The sequence below is a fragment of the Lactuca saligna genome, chromosome 6, assembly GCF_052625555.1.
Source record: "Lactuca saligna cultivar CGN05327 chromosome 6, ASM5262555v1, whole genome shotgun sequence".
Lineage (NCBI taxonomy): Eukaryota > Viridiplantae > Streptophyta > Magnoliopsida > Asterales > Asteraceae > Lactuca > Lactuca saligna.
Window position 1 is genome coordinate 97,132,972 of NC_136422.1, and position 16,865 is coordinate 97,149,836.

Genomic DNA, 16,865 nt, shown 5'->3' on the forward strand with positions numbered 1-16,865 from the left:
TACAAGTTATTTTGCAAGCGAGTATCAGCCAAAAAGCTGGTGAATTCATAAGTATTAATGTGTTTTTGATTTGTAAAACTTGTAATGAAAGACTTGATATTGTTCTGAAAAAAAGTTCGTATAAGTGTGGAAATGTTTGTAAGTAATCTTAACCGTTTGGTAAACCCTAGAAATCCCTATGATTCCTATTTGTATAGATGAAATCTTCTACCAAGACCTAATTGTTTTTGAAAGTAGTCTTCTATCAAGACCCGACTGTTTTGAAAGTAGTCTTCTACCAAGACCCGACTGTTTTGAAAGTAGTCTTCTATCAAGACCCGACTGTTTTGAAAGTAGTCTTCTACCAAGACCCGACTGTTTTGAAAGTAGTCTTCTACCAAGACTCGACTGTTTGACAATTATTATTAATATAAGAAATTGTATCCTTTGGTACTAGGATACTCAAATACGATTCACCTCAATGGTTATGTGGATGAGTCACAAGATAATGGTAATAATATAACTAACTTACGTATTATCCCTTTACACTAGGATAACTAACAGTGTTAACTTTAGACATCCGTAGATGTACAATTACGTTTGTTGCTAACAGGTGGGTGTGGGAATTGTTAATCCCTTAATGTATACCTGTAATGGTATCAACCGAAGACATCCGTGGATGTACATTTACCTCTGTAGCTAATAGAGATTCTAGGAATGGTTAATCCCGTAAAGTATCCTTTGGTACTAGGATATAAAGTCCAATCTATCTCGTTGATGATGTGTTTGTATCACAAGGTAAAGATAGAAAGGAGAACTATATAACAGTATCTAGACATATAATATGTAATAGTAATTTGCCATATAATGTTTATGTTAAAGTATTCATGTATAAGTATTCATGTAAGAGTATTCATGTAAACGTACTCATGTAAGCGTATCTATGTAAGAGTATCCCTATAAATATATCCATGTAAGAGGAATCTCTGTAAGAGTATCCCTTCATATAGCATGTAGTCTAGACTCATGAATGAACTGACTCTGGTGTAATTTCTTGTAATAGGAATAATGTTTTGTATCCCCTAAACTATTCCTATAATAGTTTACTATAATCTAATTGATGAGTGTCCAAGTTGATTTATACACCCTTGCTACCCAAGAGCATCAGAACATAATTAACTGATGGAACATTTATGACTATATATGTACACATGATATATAACTAATATTTAAACGACCTTTGGACGGGTACCTGATATCCCAACAGACCACATCCAAATCGAGGAAAAGGAAATAGAGTGGATAGCCTTCCTAAGTCTTTTAAACATTTCTTATATAACTATACATATAGAGGCATGCAATTTATAGTATAAAATCATCAAGAAGTTTTGTAAAACCGTTGAAAAGTCTAATAAAGAATTTGTGGCTTGAGGTCAGTTTATAAAACGATTGAAAGTATTTTGTTTGATAAGACAGTTTAAGTACACGGAAAACCACTGTTTGAAAAAACCTTTATAACCGAGTTTGAAAGGAAGCTTACAGTGTGTAAGACAGTTTGATAAAGAGTTTTAATCATGTAAAAACGTTTAAGAAAGTCATTTGAAGTAATATGTTTAGTAAAACTGCTAAACTTGTAGTAAATCCATTTGTATACTAGTTATAAATCCCATATGATTGATTTATTAACAACAAGTATCCCAAAAATATTGATATTTTTTGTGCCAAAATAATCGTATGTTTGTAGTACCAAAGATGGACACATATACATACCGTATAAGCAGAGTGTTTGATATATATATATATATATATATATATATATATATATATATATATATATATATATATATATATATATATATAACAACACTTTTCATTTCAAAAGTTATGATGTTATCGTGATATATTTTTCATATGAAAGTTTCCCTATAATTGTTATAAATCACATATGATTTCATTGATGAAAGCGTATAATGAACTTTATTATATAACACACGACAATAATCGAGTATTTAACTTGTATTCCCCCCCCCCCCTTAAAAGCATATAAAAGTATTTATAAAACATTTAAAAGTGTAGTTTATAGGGGTATAAAGTCACTTGATTGATTAAAGAAGGCGTGACGAAAACCGAGCAAAACTTCTACTCGAGATAGCGGATCTCTCGAGATTCTCCGGAAATTTCGGGAGTGTAAAACTTTCATCCCACCTTGGATATGAAAAGCGGGCCTTTGGGATGACTCCGAGGGTTGAAACGCAGAGCTTCGGCGCGCGAAAGGAAGGAAATTAGCAGATTTTGCCGGCACCCTCGCACCCTTTATATAGGGGCTGGAGGACCTCGGTACGCGGGGCGTACTCTTGTACGCGGCGCGTACGAGACGTCACGGGTGACCGCATCCTCGGTCGAAGCGTTGGGGCGACGTGGACGAACCGGAGCCTAGCATCTGAGTATGCGGGGCGTACGACGGTACGCTGGGCGTACGAGGGATTGGACTGATGACTCGTTCTTCGGATAATACCGGGTTTTAATTAAATTTATATTTTAATTAATTAGCAAACTTCAAAAATTCATATCTTTCTCATACGAACTCCGTTTTTTACGTTATTTATATCCACGCGAAGGTGAGACTACGATCTACAACTTTCGTTTAGATTCCGTCGGCTAGTTTTGAACTTATTTTTAATATTAGATTTTTAATAGGCCGGGACAGGAAAAGTCCGTTAAAATTCCATAACTTCTTCATCCGACGTCCGTTTTCGTCAGACTTTTTACCGTTGTGCTAGTATTGTTGAGCCCTTCGATTCTCATTTAGATTGTGTCGGCTAAAAGTCTCTCGATCTCTATTTCGAGTTTTTAGCTGTCTACTGTTATATCTGTAACTTAGAAAAATCACAACTTCCTCATACGAAGTCAGATTTGGACGTTCTTTTTATGTACAGTTACGGTTTGATGATATCTAAAACTTTCATTTAGATATCTAAGGCTAAAAATTGTTGTGTTGAAACTTCGCGTTTTATGTCTATCAGTGTTGTCGGTTTTGCCGAGAATCTTCGGTTGGCCATAACTTCTTCGTTATCACTCAGATTCTAGGGTTCTTTATATGTACGAAAACCTTGATACGATTCCTACCACTTTATTTAACCCAAATAAGATTTTAGGAAAGTTTAATTTTTACCTATATTTGACTGATGTTATGTTTCATTATCTCGAAATATCAGCTTGTCACATAAGAGCTAGTGGTACTCGACGTGTCACAAGGGTGTACTCAGCGAGTTGCTTGAAGGCGGGCAGGAACACGATGAGTTGGAAGAACAACTCGGCGAGTTGGTTGAAGATAGCCTTGGACTCGGCGAGTCTATTCTTGGACTCGGCGAGTCTGGTCTTGAGGTCTTAGCCTTTCCTGGTTAAGCTAAGAATCGGTGAGTCAAGGGATGACTCAGTGAGTTGAGATGGGTCTTTTCAGTGTTGGGGGACTCGGCGAGTCAGCGGGCTGACTCGGCGAGTAGAGTCAGCCAGAAGGTTGACTTTGAGTTTGACTTTGACCAAGAGTTAACCAGTTGACTTCTAAGGGCATTTTGGTATTTTGTGGTATTTATTGGGTTTAGTCTTTCGGCTTTATTAGGGGTGGAGTTCATGTCGGAGATTGAAGCAGTGTGATCTTATCTTTTCAGTCAGCAGTTGCAAGGTGAGTTATCCTCACTATAACAACAGGGTTTAAGGCACCAAGGTCGACCCTTTATCGGATTGTGATCCGGGTATTGTTGTTATGTTACTGTTTTACTATGTTGCATCCTGGTAGTTAGGATGGTATATGTTGTAGACCTGGTTAAGGTCGGTATCCTGGTATATAGGGTGATGCTATGCTAGTGACTGATTAGGTCGATATCCTGCTTAAAGTATGTCGTGTTACGTGATCTGCTTAGAGTATGTCGTGTTACGTGATCTGCTAGGGGGCAAACGTCTGACAGTACCCTCACTAGCCCAGAAATCGTTCGGGAAATGACAGAGAAGATCGTTCAGATACGTGAACGATTAAAAACCTCTAGAGACCGACAGAAAAGCTACGCTGATAAGCGAAGGAAACCTTTGGAATTCCAGGTGGGAGACCGAGTCCTTCTCAAAGTCTCACCTTGGAAGGGATTGATACGCTTCGGTAAGCGTGGAAAGCTTAATCCAAGATACATAGGGCCGTTCGAGATTCTCGCAAGAATCGCCCTGTAGCATACAAACTCAATCTACCCGACGAACTTCGTAACGTACATTCTACATTCCATGTATCTAACTTGAAAAAGTGTCTGTCCGACGAAACTCTTGTAATCCCACTCGACGAGATCGAGATCAATGAGAGCCTCAATTTCGTGGAAGAACCAGTAGAAGTCATGGACCGAGAAGTAAAGGAGACAAAGCAAAGTCGTATCCCGATTGTGAAGGTTCGCTGGGAACGCCAAGCGAGGACCGGAATTCACTTGGGAGCGTGAGGATCAGATGAAACTGAAATACCCTCATCTCTTTGCTTAGTTATTTGTAACTACATTATTTGTTTAGACTTTAATTTCGGGACGAAATTCCCTTAACAGGTGGATGATGTGACAACCCGAAATTTCCATTTGGTCAAATCCTAAAAGTCAACCACTTCGTAACGTAGATTAATCTCATTATTTCTTATTTTTAAGAAATATAAAGTTCGTTTGATTATTTTAATATTATTTTTAAACGAAAGGGTGAAAGAAAGTGTCGTCTCGGGTTTTGATTTTTGAAAACTGCAAGCACTTCGCGTATTAGATACACCCGACCAAACTTTTATGTTTTGGGTTTAGAATTCACCCAAAAACCGTAAAATCATACATATGTATGAGTTTACTCCCCAAAAACTAGTCATTGTGTTTACTCCCCAAATAGTCAAAAGAGTAAAGTCCAAAAACTCTCTTAAGTATCATCCAAGATTTAATTCCAAATCTTCAATCTTGTAAGTGTTCTAACCATTTCAAGTTAGTAAAATACTTAATCAAGTGTTTGTGCATCTATTCATCCATTCATTTCCTATTTTTGTTTAGATTTTCCAAAACACCAAGAACACCAAGAACACGCACTACGTGTTCTTGGCCTTTTAACTCAAATGAAGCCTTCTAATAGTAAGTGCTTCCATCCTTGAGTGATTCTAAGCTAGTATTACATTTAAACACCAAGAAAATATGCCAAGAACACAAGGCAAGAGGTGTTCATGGTCTAAGAAGATGCTTGGGCCGTAAACACCATAAAATGCACCAAAGTGTGCCTAAGTCCTTATCTAAGCCCTAGTTTGATGTATAAACCATCCTTGACATGTTTAAACCCTCCTTAGTTGTTTTTAAGCCTTGAAAAACATCAAATGCCCGTAAATATAGGTGTTTACGGTTTGGGGATTTCCCAAAACCGTGAACACTCAAAAGTATGTCTAAATGGGTTATTTTCCTTCCTTAGGCTTATAAACTAGCTTATACCCTTACCTAATTGTGTTAGGGACTTGAAAACATGGCTATACACTGTTACACCCCCAAACCAAGGATGGCGGAACGTCCGGGGGTGGAGGACTTCATGTACAGTATCACAACAACGAATATAATAGTGCTCAAAGTATATACAACCATCATAAATATAATTGTAAAAGTTACACCAAAGTATATATTTACATGTTTCAAAATCAATTACATTATGATGACAAAAAGAAATTGTTGACAGTTTAACGTCCCATCCTCAAAGTGATGAAGTTTTCATGTTTCACTGATTTCCTGAGAATACAAGTAGTTTGGAAAAGTGTCAACAATTAAGTTGGTGAGTTCATAAGAGTTTTGTTTGAAGTAGAAACCGTTTTCCTTGTAAAATCGATATAGTTTGATTTCCAGAAAATCCAATATTTTCTTAGTTAAGTGTGAATAGAAATATTCCTATATGATGCATTAATGAACCCTAGAATGACCCGTAGAGTTCCTCTCTAATCGTCCAGTGTATATAAGTTATATAAGGTTTAAATTAGATAAAATGTTGAATATAGTGGGTCTACCCTAGGTCCACAACCCAACGAGGAACAGGAGATGAGGCGGGCACCATCAATTCTAAGCCAATCAAGACTAAATTCTTATATGACTCAAACATATACGCTCAGCGATTATAGTTGAAGTCTAACAATTCTAGATGAAATATAGTTTGATTTCCAGAAAATCCAATATTTTCTTAGTTAAGTGTGAATAGAAATATTCCTATATGATGCATTAATGAACCCTAGAATGACCCGTAGAGTTCCTCTATAATCGTCCAGCGTATATAAGTCATATAAGGTTTAAATTAGATAAAACGTTGAATATAGTGGGTCTGCCCTAGGTCCACAAACTAACGAGGAACAGGAGATGAGGTGGGCACCACCAATTCTAAGCCAATCAAGACTAAATTCTTATATGACTCAAACATGTACGCTCAGCGATTATAGTTGAAGTCTAACAATTCTAGATGAAATATAGTTTTAATATCATAATAACTATCTTAAGTGAACCTGGTACTTTGTATCGGTACCCCCTTTTTGTATAAAGACCCGGCACTTTGTATTTGTACCCTTTTTGTATAAAAACCAGCACTTTGTATTTGTACCCGTTTTGTATATAAACCCGGCACTTTGTATTTGTACCCCTTTTTGTATAAAAACCGGCACTTTGTATTTGTACCCCTTTTTGTATAAAACCCGGCACTTTGTATTTGCACCCCTTTTTGTATAAAAACCGACACTTTGTATTTGTACCCCTTTTTGTATATAAACCCGGCACTTTGTATTTGTACCCCTTTTGTATAAAAACCGGCACTTTGTATTTGTACCCCTTTTTGTATATAAACCCGGCACTTTGTATTTGTACCCCCCTTTTGCATAAAAACCCGGTACTTTGTATTTGTACCCCCCTTTTGTACGAGTATGTTATGTAAATGATCATAAACTATACCTATTATAGTTTATTAAAATGTTTGAAATGTATATGTACCCTAACTATACCTATTATAGTTTAGTATATTTCTTTGTGGTGTTTAAGGATCCCATTCTATGTAAGTCAAATGTATAGTACAATATAGCTACGTTTAACTTGCTTTGTTTTGTACTAATGATTATGATGGAGGATTCTTATAAATTTAGTAAGTAATTTCCTATTATACAAATATATCATAACAAGAAATACATGTAATATATGAACTCATCAAAGACTTAACACTTTGATCAACATGTTACAAAGTGTTTTGATAGTTAGAAGTTGTTAACTAATTCTTAATCTTTCTGCACAGTTTTAGAAAAATCATACGAAGTTGAAAACGAGATCTGTAAATTCTGAGAGTTCCTAAAATGAGTCTAGTTTACTCATAATTTTTATCATGATCTTTGGAAGCATTTAACTTGTCTTAAAATTCTAATATTCACATACTGGTCCGGATTTGTGTTTTTAAAATACAGGCTGTTTTGTAAAAATCATCATAAATTGTATAAAAATCGTGTGGAGATGTGCAAGTAGTCATTTTAAAGCTAAGAAGTGTAACTATTTGCACCTAAAACAGTTTTGAAAAATAAAATGTTTAAGTTCTCCAAAACAGTCCGTGAATGGAGTTGAACTTTTCTGATGAAGGTTGTTAGAAAAATTTAGTTATGTTCTTGGTGTTTTAACTTGTATTCCCCCCTTAAAAACTTGAGAAAACATTAAAATGTAGGGGTATGAACTCACCTTAAGTGATTTCAATAGATGATTGTTGAAGAATGGAAGTGTTTAACTCAAGAACACGTGGAGATGCCTTGAAGATTTTCGAGAACTAAGAGTGGAAGAACACTTGAAAATCAGCTTTGAATCTCGAATTTGGTGGAGAAAAAGTTTGAGAGAAAAGTGGTGTTTGATACTTAGTGAAATGAGAAAAAATGAGAGAAATGAGGAGAGAGGGTGTTTTGTTCCAGCTCTAAAAACGTGGGAATGGGTGGTAATTGAGTGTAAGGGACATTGATGTGACCTAGGTAAGGTGGGGAGGTGTGGCTGGTCATAGAGTGGGTGTGGGAGTGGTTGCTTGTGTCATAAGGTAAAGCAAAGTCAACACTCCACCTCTTTGTACTTTACCCACTTGCTTTTATTATTTGAATAAAGATTTCTATGAAAATATGATTAAATTGTGAATATTTAGGGTTCATTGTGTTAAAATATAATTTTGGATGAAAATCCCGCGTTAAAATAATTAAAAACGGGCCTTAAACGCAAAACTACGCGAAAACCAGGAAGAAAAGCATTCCTAGCGAGACCTCTCGGTCCTAGGTCGAGGTTCGTTCCCTAGGCTGAGGTTCGGTCCTTGCTGTGGACTGAGCCGTAAACGAAGGGAGGCGAGGATGCGAGAGGAGGCGAGGATGCAAAGGGAGGCTCGGTCCGGCGATAAGAGGCGAAGGTGGTCAGACCCGAAATAGACCGAAATGAACAGTACCTTCGGGTTCGGGTGGTGCGCGAGGTTCGGTCCTGAGATGACCTTTCGGGTTCGGTTCTTCCTGGGCGAGGTTCGGCCGTGAGGCGCCCTTTGGGTTTGGTTCCTTTGAGCGAGGTTCGGGTTCGGTTCCTTTAAGCGAGGTTCGGTTCTTCTTGGGCGAGGTTCGGCCCTGAGAGGACCTTTGGCTCAGGAGGGTTCGGGTCTTCTTGGTTTCGGTCCCTAAGAGGACTTTCGGGTCCTAAGAGGTTTCGCCCCTTTAAAGTAGGTTTCGGGTCCTTAAGCCTATTTTACTCGTTTTTACTTCGTTTTAAGCCGTTTTTGACCCCGTTAAGGATCGGAATGATCCAAATGACTTCAAAAAGTTACAGAAACTTTTGAGAGAGATTTGGGAGAGATTTCACATACTTGGAGAGATTTCTCATACTTGGAGAGATTTCTCATACGAAGAGATATTTGGGAGAGATTTGACATTCTTAGAGAGATTTGGGAGAGATTTGACATTCTTAGAGAGATTTGGGAGAGATTCTTGATAAGAAGAGATAGAGTGAAAACGATTAAGAGTGGTTTCATGTGTGGCATTTGTGAGTGTCCGGCTTCGCAATGCAAGGTTTGTAAACCCTGGTAAGCCTTGATTAAGGGTCTTACACACTCCCGATGAGTATGCAACATTGTTTTATCGGTTTGGCTCGCCACGTACCATAATTTTAGGTTAAGGAGATCTAGATGTTCTCACTTTTTGATTTATGATCTCTCATTAGAATAGGGAGTTGTTTAGTAAATACATAACGTAAGCCCTAAAACGCAAGGGTTAGCTGAGTTGACCGGTTTGACCTGTTGACTTTATTTGACTTTGAATTGACCAGAATTTGACGGTTGTCACATACACTCTTCCATATGGGTTTACGGTTTTTAAACCCAAAGGAAAACACCATGAGGCCGTAAACTCCTCAAATGAGGTGTTTTGATGCCCTAGTCCATTCTAAAGGCCAAACTACTTAGTAGAAATGCTTCAATGGCTTGCTAAACCACAAAACAACACATGGACTTTAAGACTAGAGCTTATGACCATAAACTCTAGAGTTTACTACCGTAAACTCTCTAAGTCTTGACCACCAAAACCGCAAACTCCAAGGGAGTTTACCCTTGGACTCCAAACACACTAGTTTTTCCCTACCAACACTTGGATTGCAATCCTTGTGATCTTTAACACTTGAACAAAGTGTTTTCATGTTCTCGGGTGTCCTAACTTAATTTATTAGTTATAAATTGGCTAATTAGTTATATATATGTTCATTATATGATAACTAGGCTCGTGCATGTGTACAAGTCTTCATTTGTCACCTAGCACCGTACCCGACACTTCAATCCAATCCACTCACCACAAGTGAGTTCATACCCGTTTAATTAACCTTTGAAATACTTTTGAATGTTTTAAATGCTTTTATGGGGGGGGGGGGGGAATACAAGTTGAATACTTATAGTATAAAGACCCGACACTTTGTATTTGTACCCCTTTTTGTATAAAAACCAGCACTTTGTATTTGTACCCCTTTTTGTATATAAACCCGACACTTTGTATTTGTACCCCTTTTTGTATAAAAACCGGCACTTTGTATTTGTACCCCTTTTGTATATAAACCCGGCACTTTGTATTTGTACCCCTTTTTGTATAAAAACCGGCACTTTGTATTTGTACCCCTTTTTGTATATAAACCCGGCACTTTGTATTTGTACCCCTTTTTGTATAAAAACCAGCACTTTGTATTTGTACCCCTTTTTGTATATAAACCCGGCACTTTGTATTTGTACCCCCTTTTGTATAAAAACCCGGTACTTTGTATTTGTACCCCCCTTTTTGTACGAGTATGTTATGTAAATGATCATAAACTATACCTATTATAGTTTATTAAAATGTTTGAAATGTATATGTACCCTAACTATACATATTATAGTTTAGTATATTTCTTTGTGGTGTTTAAGAATCTCATTCTATGTAAGTCAAATGTATAGTACAATGTAGCTATGTTTAACTTGCTTTGTTTTGTACTAATGATTATGATGGAGGATTCTTATAAATTCAGTAAGTAATTTCCTATTATACAAATATATCATAACAAGAAATAAATGTAATATATGAACTCCTCAAAGACTTAACACTTTGCTCAACATGTTACAAAGTGTTTTGATAGTTAGAAGCTGTTAACTAATTCTTAATCTTTCTGCACTATTTTAGAAAAATCATAGAATAATCATACGAAGTCGAAAACTAGATCTGTAAATTCTCAGAGTTCCTAAAATGAATCTAGTTTACTCATAATTTTTATCATGATTTTTGGAAGCCTTTAACTTGTCTTAAAATGCTCATATTCACAGACTGGTCCGGATTTGTGTTTGAAAATACAGGCTGTTTTGTAAAAATCATCACAAATTGTAGAAAAATCGTGTGGAGATGTGCAAGTAGTCAGGTTAAAGCTAAGAAGTGGAACTACTTGCACCTAAAACAGTTTTGAAACATAAAATGTTTAATTTGTCCAAAACAGTCCGTCAATGGAGTTGAACTTTTCTGATGAAGGCTGTTAGAAAATTTTAGTTATGTTCTTGGTGTTTTAACTTGTATTCCCCCCTTAAAAACTTGAGAAAACATTAAAATGTAGGGGTATGAACTCACCTTAAGTGATTTCAGTAGATGATTGTTGAAGAATGGAAGTGTTTAACTCAAGAACACGTGGAGATGCCTTGAAGATTTTCGAGAACTAAGAGTGGAAGAACACTTGAAAATCAGCCTTGAATCTCGAATTTGGTGGAGAAAAAGTTTGAGAGAAAAGTGGTGTTTGATACTTAGTGAAATGAGAAAAATGAGAGAAATGAGGAGAGAGGTTGTTTTGTTCCATCTCTAAAAACGTGGGAATGGGTGGTAATTGAGTGTAAGGGACATTGATGTGACCTAGGTAAGGTGGGGAGGTGTGGCTGGTCATAGAGTGGGTGTGGGAGTGGTTGCTTGTGTCATAAGGTAAAGCAAAGTCAACACTCCACCTCTTTGTACTTTACCCACTTGCTTTTATTATTTAAATAAAGATTTCTATGAAAATATGATTAAATTGTGAATATTTAGGGTTCATTATGTTAAAATATAATTATGGGTGAAAATCCCGCGTTAAAATAATTAAAAACGGGCCTTAAACGCAAAACTACGCGAAAACCGGGAAGAAAAGCATTCCCAGCGAGACCTCTCGGTCCTAGGCCAAGGTTCGGTCCCTAGGCCGAGGTTCGGTCCTTGTTGTGGACTGAGCCGGAAACGAAGGGAGGCGAGGATGCGAGAGGAGGCGAGGAAGCGAAGGGAGGCTCGGTCTGGCGATAAGAGGCGAAGGTGGTCAGACCCGAAATGGACCGAAATGAACAGTACCTTCGGGTTCGGGTGGTGCGCGAGGTTTGGTCCTGAGAGGACCTTTCGGGTTCGGTTCTTCCTGAGCGAGGTTCGGCCCTGAGGGGACCTTCGGGTTCGGTTCCTTTGAGCGAGGTTCGGGTTCGGTTCCTTTAAGCGAGGTTCGGTTCTTCTTGGGCGAGGTTCGGCCCTGAGAGGACCTTTGGCTCAGGAGGGTTCGGGTCTTCTTGGTTTCGGTCCCTAAGAGGACTTTCGGGTCCTAAGAGGTTTCGCCCCTTTAAAGTAGGTTTCGGGTCCTTAAGCCTATTTTACTCGTTTTTACTCCGTTTTAAGCCGTTTTTGACCCCGTTAAGGATCGGAATGATCCAAATGACTTCAAAAAGTTACGGAAACTTTTGAGAGAGATTTGGGAGAGATTTCACATACTTGGAGAGATTTCTCATACAAAGACATATTTGGGAGAGATTTCACATACTTGGAGAGATTTCTCATACGAAGAGATATTTGGGAGAGATTTGACATTCTTAGAGAGATTTGGGAGAGATTTGACATTCTTAGAGAGATTTGGGAGAGATTCTTGATAAGAAGAGATAGAGTGAAAACGATTGAGAGTGGTTTCATGTGTGGCATTTGTGAGTGTCCGGCTTCGCAATGCAAGGTTTGTAAACCCTGTTAAGCCTTGATTAAGGATCTTACACACTCCCGATGAGTATGCAACATTGTTTTATCGGTTTGGCTCGCCACGTACCACAGTTTTAGGTTATGGAGATTTAGATGTTCGCACTTTTTGATTTATGATCTCTCATTAGAATAGGGAGTTGTTTAGTAAATACATAACGTAAGCCCTAAAACGCAAGGGTTAGCTGAGTTGACCGGTTTGACCTGTTGACTTTATTTGACTTTGAATTGACCAGAATTTGACGGTTGTCACATCATCCCCCCGTTAGAGGGAATTTCGTCCCAAAATTTGCACTTCGAATGGGGATCCAAGAATTTAGAGGAAAGATGGGGGAAACTTTTCACAGTACAAGAAATTGATTATGGTGAGGAATAACTCGCCCGATGTCACATGTACTATGCATGCTTTAATCTATGCTAGATTTAACATATAAAGAAATTTAGAATTTAAATGTCGATGTTAGAAACACGTACTGATATTTGCGGGCAGTTCCAGGGTGGTTTCTCCTTCGGTGATCGCAAGCACCCTTCCACCACCACTGGCATCTCTTGTTCTTAGGCAGTCCCTTTTAAAGTGTCCCGTTTCTCCACACTTGTAACAGGCTGGGCTTACTCCAAAGCCAGGGACCGGGTTGATGGGTCGTGCTGGTGCCTTACAGAAACGAACAGTGTGCCCCTCTCTGTCGCAGTTTTTGCAATGCATCTTCCGGCAAGCCCCAGTGTGATGGAAGTTACACTTGTTGCATTTCAGAAGGGTTCTGTCGTATGGTTTCATGGGAGTTGGCGTGGTGAGGGTTGTGGCAGCATGAACAGCAAAGATCTGTTGCTTCATAGCGAGGTTCTGGGCTGATTGGTCCTTCTTGTTGTCCCAAAACTTTCTTTCGTTGTTCCCTCCTCTTGCTTGGGTAAGGGTGGTTGTCATAGTGTCATGGTTGGCATGATGGTCGATGAGTTTTTGTGCCAACTCCTTGGCACTGTCGAAGGTAGTTGGTCTTGAGGCCAGCACGCTATCTTGAATTTCGGGGGACAATCCCCAGAGGTATCGCTCCAACTTTTTGTCTTCCGGGGTGACCATAGCGGGACAAAGGAGTGCTAGATCACAAAATCGGTTGGTGTAAGTTGTAAGGTCGGAACCTTCCATTCTGACATTCCACAGTTCTTGCTCCAGCTTTATCACACCCCCAAACCAAGGATGGCGGAAACGTCCGGGGGTGGAGGACTTCATGTAGAGTATCACAACAATGAGTATAATAGTGCTCAAAGTAAATACAACCAACACAAATATAATTGAAAACATTACATCAAAGCACATGTTTACATGATTCACATCAATTACATTATGATACAAAATGAACTGTTTGACGATTTATCGTCCCATCCTCAAAACGTTGTTGATTTCCTGTTTTCACTGAATTCCTGAGAATACAAGTAGTTTTGAAAAGTGTCAACACAAAGGTTGGTGAGTTCATAAGAGATTTCGTTGGAAAAGTAAATCGTTTTCCTTGTAAAAGCGTTAGAATATGTATCCAGAAAACCCGATATTTTCTTTAAAATCTGTGTAATGTAGTCTTATGACTGAAGACCAAAATGTATAAGTAACCTTTCTTATTAATAGAAAATGTTATGTACTTAAATGGACATGGATGCGTTTGAATTAAATGAAATTTCTGTATGTTCTCATGTTTGTTAATACTTTATATGTATGTAGTCCTAAATTAGAGGACCGAGTAATAACAAGTATTGACCATTCTTAAAGGTATGAATGTGGTTTCAAATGATGTGTAGTCGTAACTACCAAAACCAAAAGTGTACAGTAATATCTGTACTCATAGAGATAAAAAGTGATTTTAAATCGACATAAAACTCATTTAGGTTTTAAAAATAAAATCCCGTAAACTTATGGATTGTTATATCCCTATGTGAGTCGCTATAATCATACTATGACTATGTGAACCTGCCACGACGTTCTCAGGCGTCGCGAAAACTGAAATGACATTTGTCACCCGTAGACCTGCAGGTCCCACTGTAGCTAGCAGCAAGGTGTGGGGTGTCAAACCCAATATAGATCTGTATACAAGTATCACGTTCTCCCTCAAGGAGATTCTGATTATAACTACCAGGAATTATATCCCGCACTCGGACGTACGGGGAGAGAGAGAGAGAGAGAGAGAGAGAGAGTCTCACAATATAGGTTAACAAGTTTACGTGAAATGTGTATGAATATAAATATTTCTTGTATGAATGTACCCTTCTTGTACGAGTGTGTTGAGTGATGTATCATAAACTATACCTATTATAGTTTATCTAAAATGTATGTAATATGTATGAACTCTTTTATGGAAATGTATTAGTGTTATGAATTTATCAAACTATACTTTTTATAGTTTAATATACGTGTTCTAAAATGAATGAATAATATTTATTACGAATGACTTAGTTTCAGTTCATGATGATAAACTAACAAAGAAACACATTCAATAATTAGAACTTATGATTATACACTTTGTTCAACATATTACAAAGTGTTATGATATTTACATGCTGTTGGCTAAATTTAGCCATTCTGCCCTGTTTTGGAAAAATCATAGAAAAATCATACGAAGTCAAAAACTAGATCCACAAATTCTGAGAGTTCAAAAAATGTGTCTAGTTTATTCATAATTTTTATCACTATTTTTAATGACCTCCAACTTGGGTGAAAAAGTCCATAATCACAGACTGGTCCGGATTGTTGTTTGAAATGATAGGCAGTTTTGTAAAAATCACCATAAATTGCAGAAAAATCGTATGGAGATGTGAAAGTAGTCATTTTAAAGCCAAGAACTTGAACTATTTGCACCTTGTACAGTTTTGAAAATAAAAATGTTTAAGATGCCCAAAACAGTCCGTGAATGGAGTTGAACTTTTCTGATGAAGGCTGTTAGAAAATTTTAGTTATGTTCTTAGTGTTTTAACTTGTATTCCCCCCCTGAAAACTTGAGAAAACATGAAAGTGTAGGGCTATGAACTCACCTTGAGTGATTTCAGTAGATAAGTATTGAAGAAGAGAAGTGTTCAAGCCAAGAACACTTGAAGAATCACTTGAAGATTCGAAGCTCTAACACAAATATGATGGAGTTTGTGTAAGATATCCATGATTTGAGTGGAAATAAGTGAGATAATCATAAGGAGAATGGATTATGCTTACCAAATGTGGAAGAACACTTGATAATCAGCCTTGAATCTCGAGTTTGGTGGAGAAAAAGTTTGAGAGAAAAGTGGTGTTTGATACTTAGTGAAATGAGAGAAAATGAGAGAAATGAGGAGAGAGGATGTTTGTTCCAGCTCTAAAAACGTGGGAATGGGTGCAAAATGAGTGCAAGGGGCATTGATGTGACTTAGGTAAGGTGGGGAGGTATGGCTGGTCATAGAGTGGGTGTTGGGTGGTTGCTTGTGACATTGGATAAGGCAAAGTCAACACTCCACCTTTAATAATTCACCCATTTGATTTTTATTATTTAGATAATGATTTTCATCAAAATATGTTTAAATTATGAATATTTAGGGTTTATTATGTTAAAATATAATTTCTGGAGAAAATCCCGCTTTAAAATCACGAAAAACGGGTTTAAAATGTTAGAAATATCAAAAATGGGCTAAAAGTGACCAAATTCCGAATTCTGGCCGAGGTTCGGCCTTCTGATGCTGAAACCGAGAGGAGGGAGGGTAGAAACCGAGAGGGGAGAAGAGGGAGAGCAGGAACCGAGAGGGGAGAAGAGAGAGGGTAGGAACCGAGAGGGGAGGAGAGAACAGAGAGGCGCGAAGAGACAAAGAGGAGAGAAGGAGCAGAGACCGAGAGGAGGGAAGAGAGAGCAGAGACCGAGAGGCGGGTAGAGACAGAGACCAAGAGGCGGGTAGAGACAGAGACCGAGAGGCGGGTAGAGACAGAGAGTGAAGAAGCGACAGAGAGGAGTGGAAGCGACAGAGAGGCGAAGCGACAGAGCGAGAAGCGATAGAGACAGAGACCGAGACTCGGTCTTCGCTACAGTGATTCGGTCCTTCGGTTTCGGCCAACAGAGGCTGGGTTCGTCCAAGGAACTTTCGGCCTTAAGGAGCTACGGCTCCTTGAGAAGGGTTTCGGTTCCTAAGGTCCATTTTTCTCGTTTTTACCCCGTTTTAAGCCGTTTTTGACCCGGTTAAGGGTCGGAATGACCCGAATGATTCTAAAAAGTTACAGGAAACTTTTGAGAGAGATTTGAGAGAGATTTCTCACACTTGGAGAGATTTGGGAGAGATTTGACATTCTTGGAGAGAGTTCTCATACAAAGTGATATTTGCGAGAGTTTTCAATACTTGGAGAGATTTGGGAGAGATTTGACATACT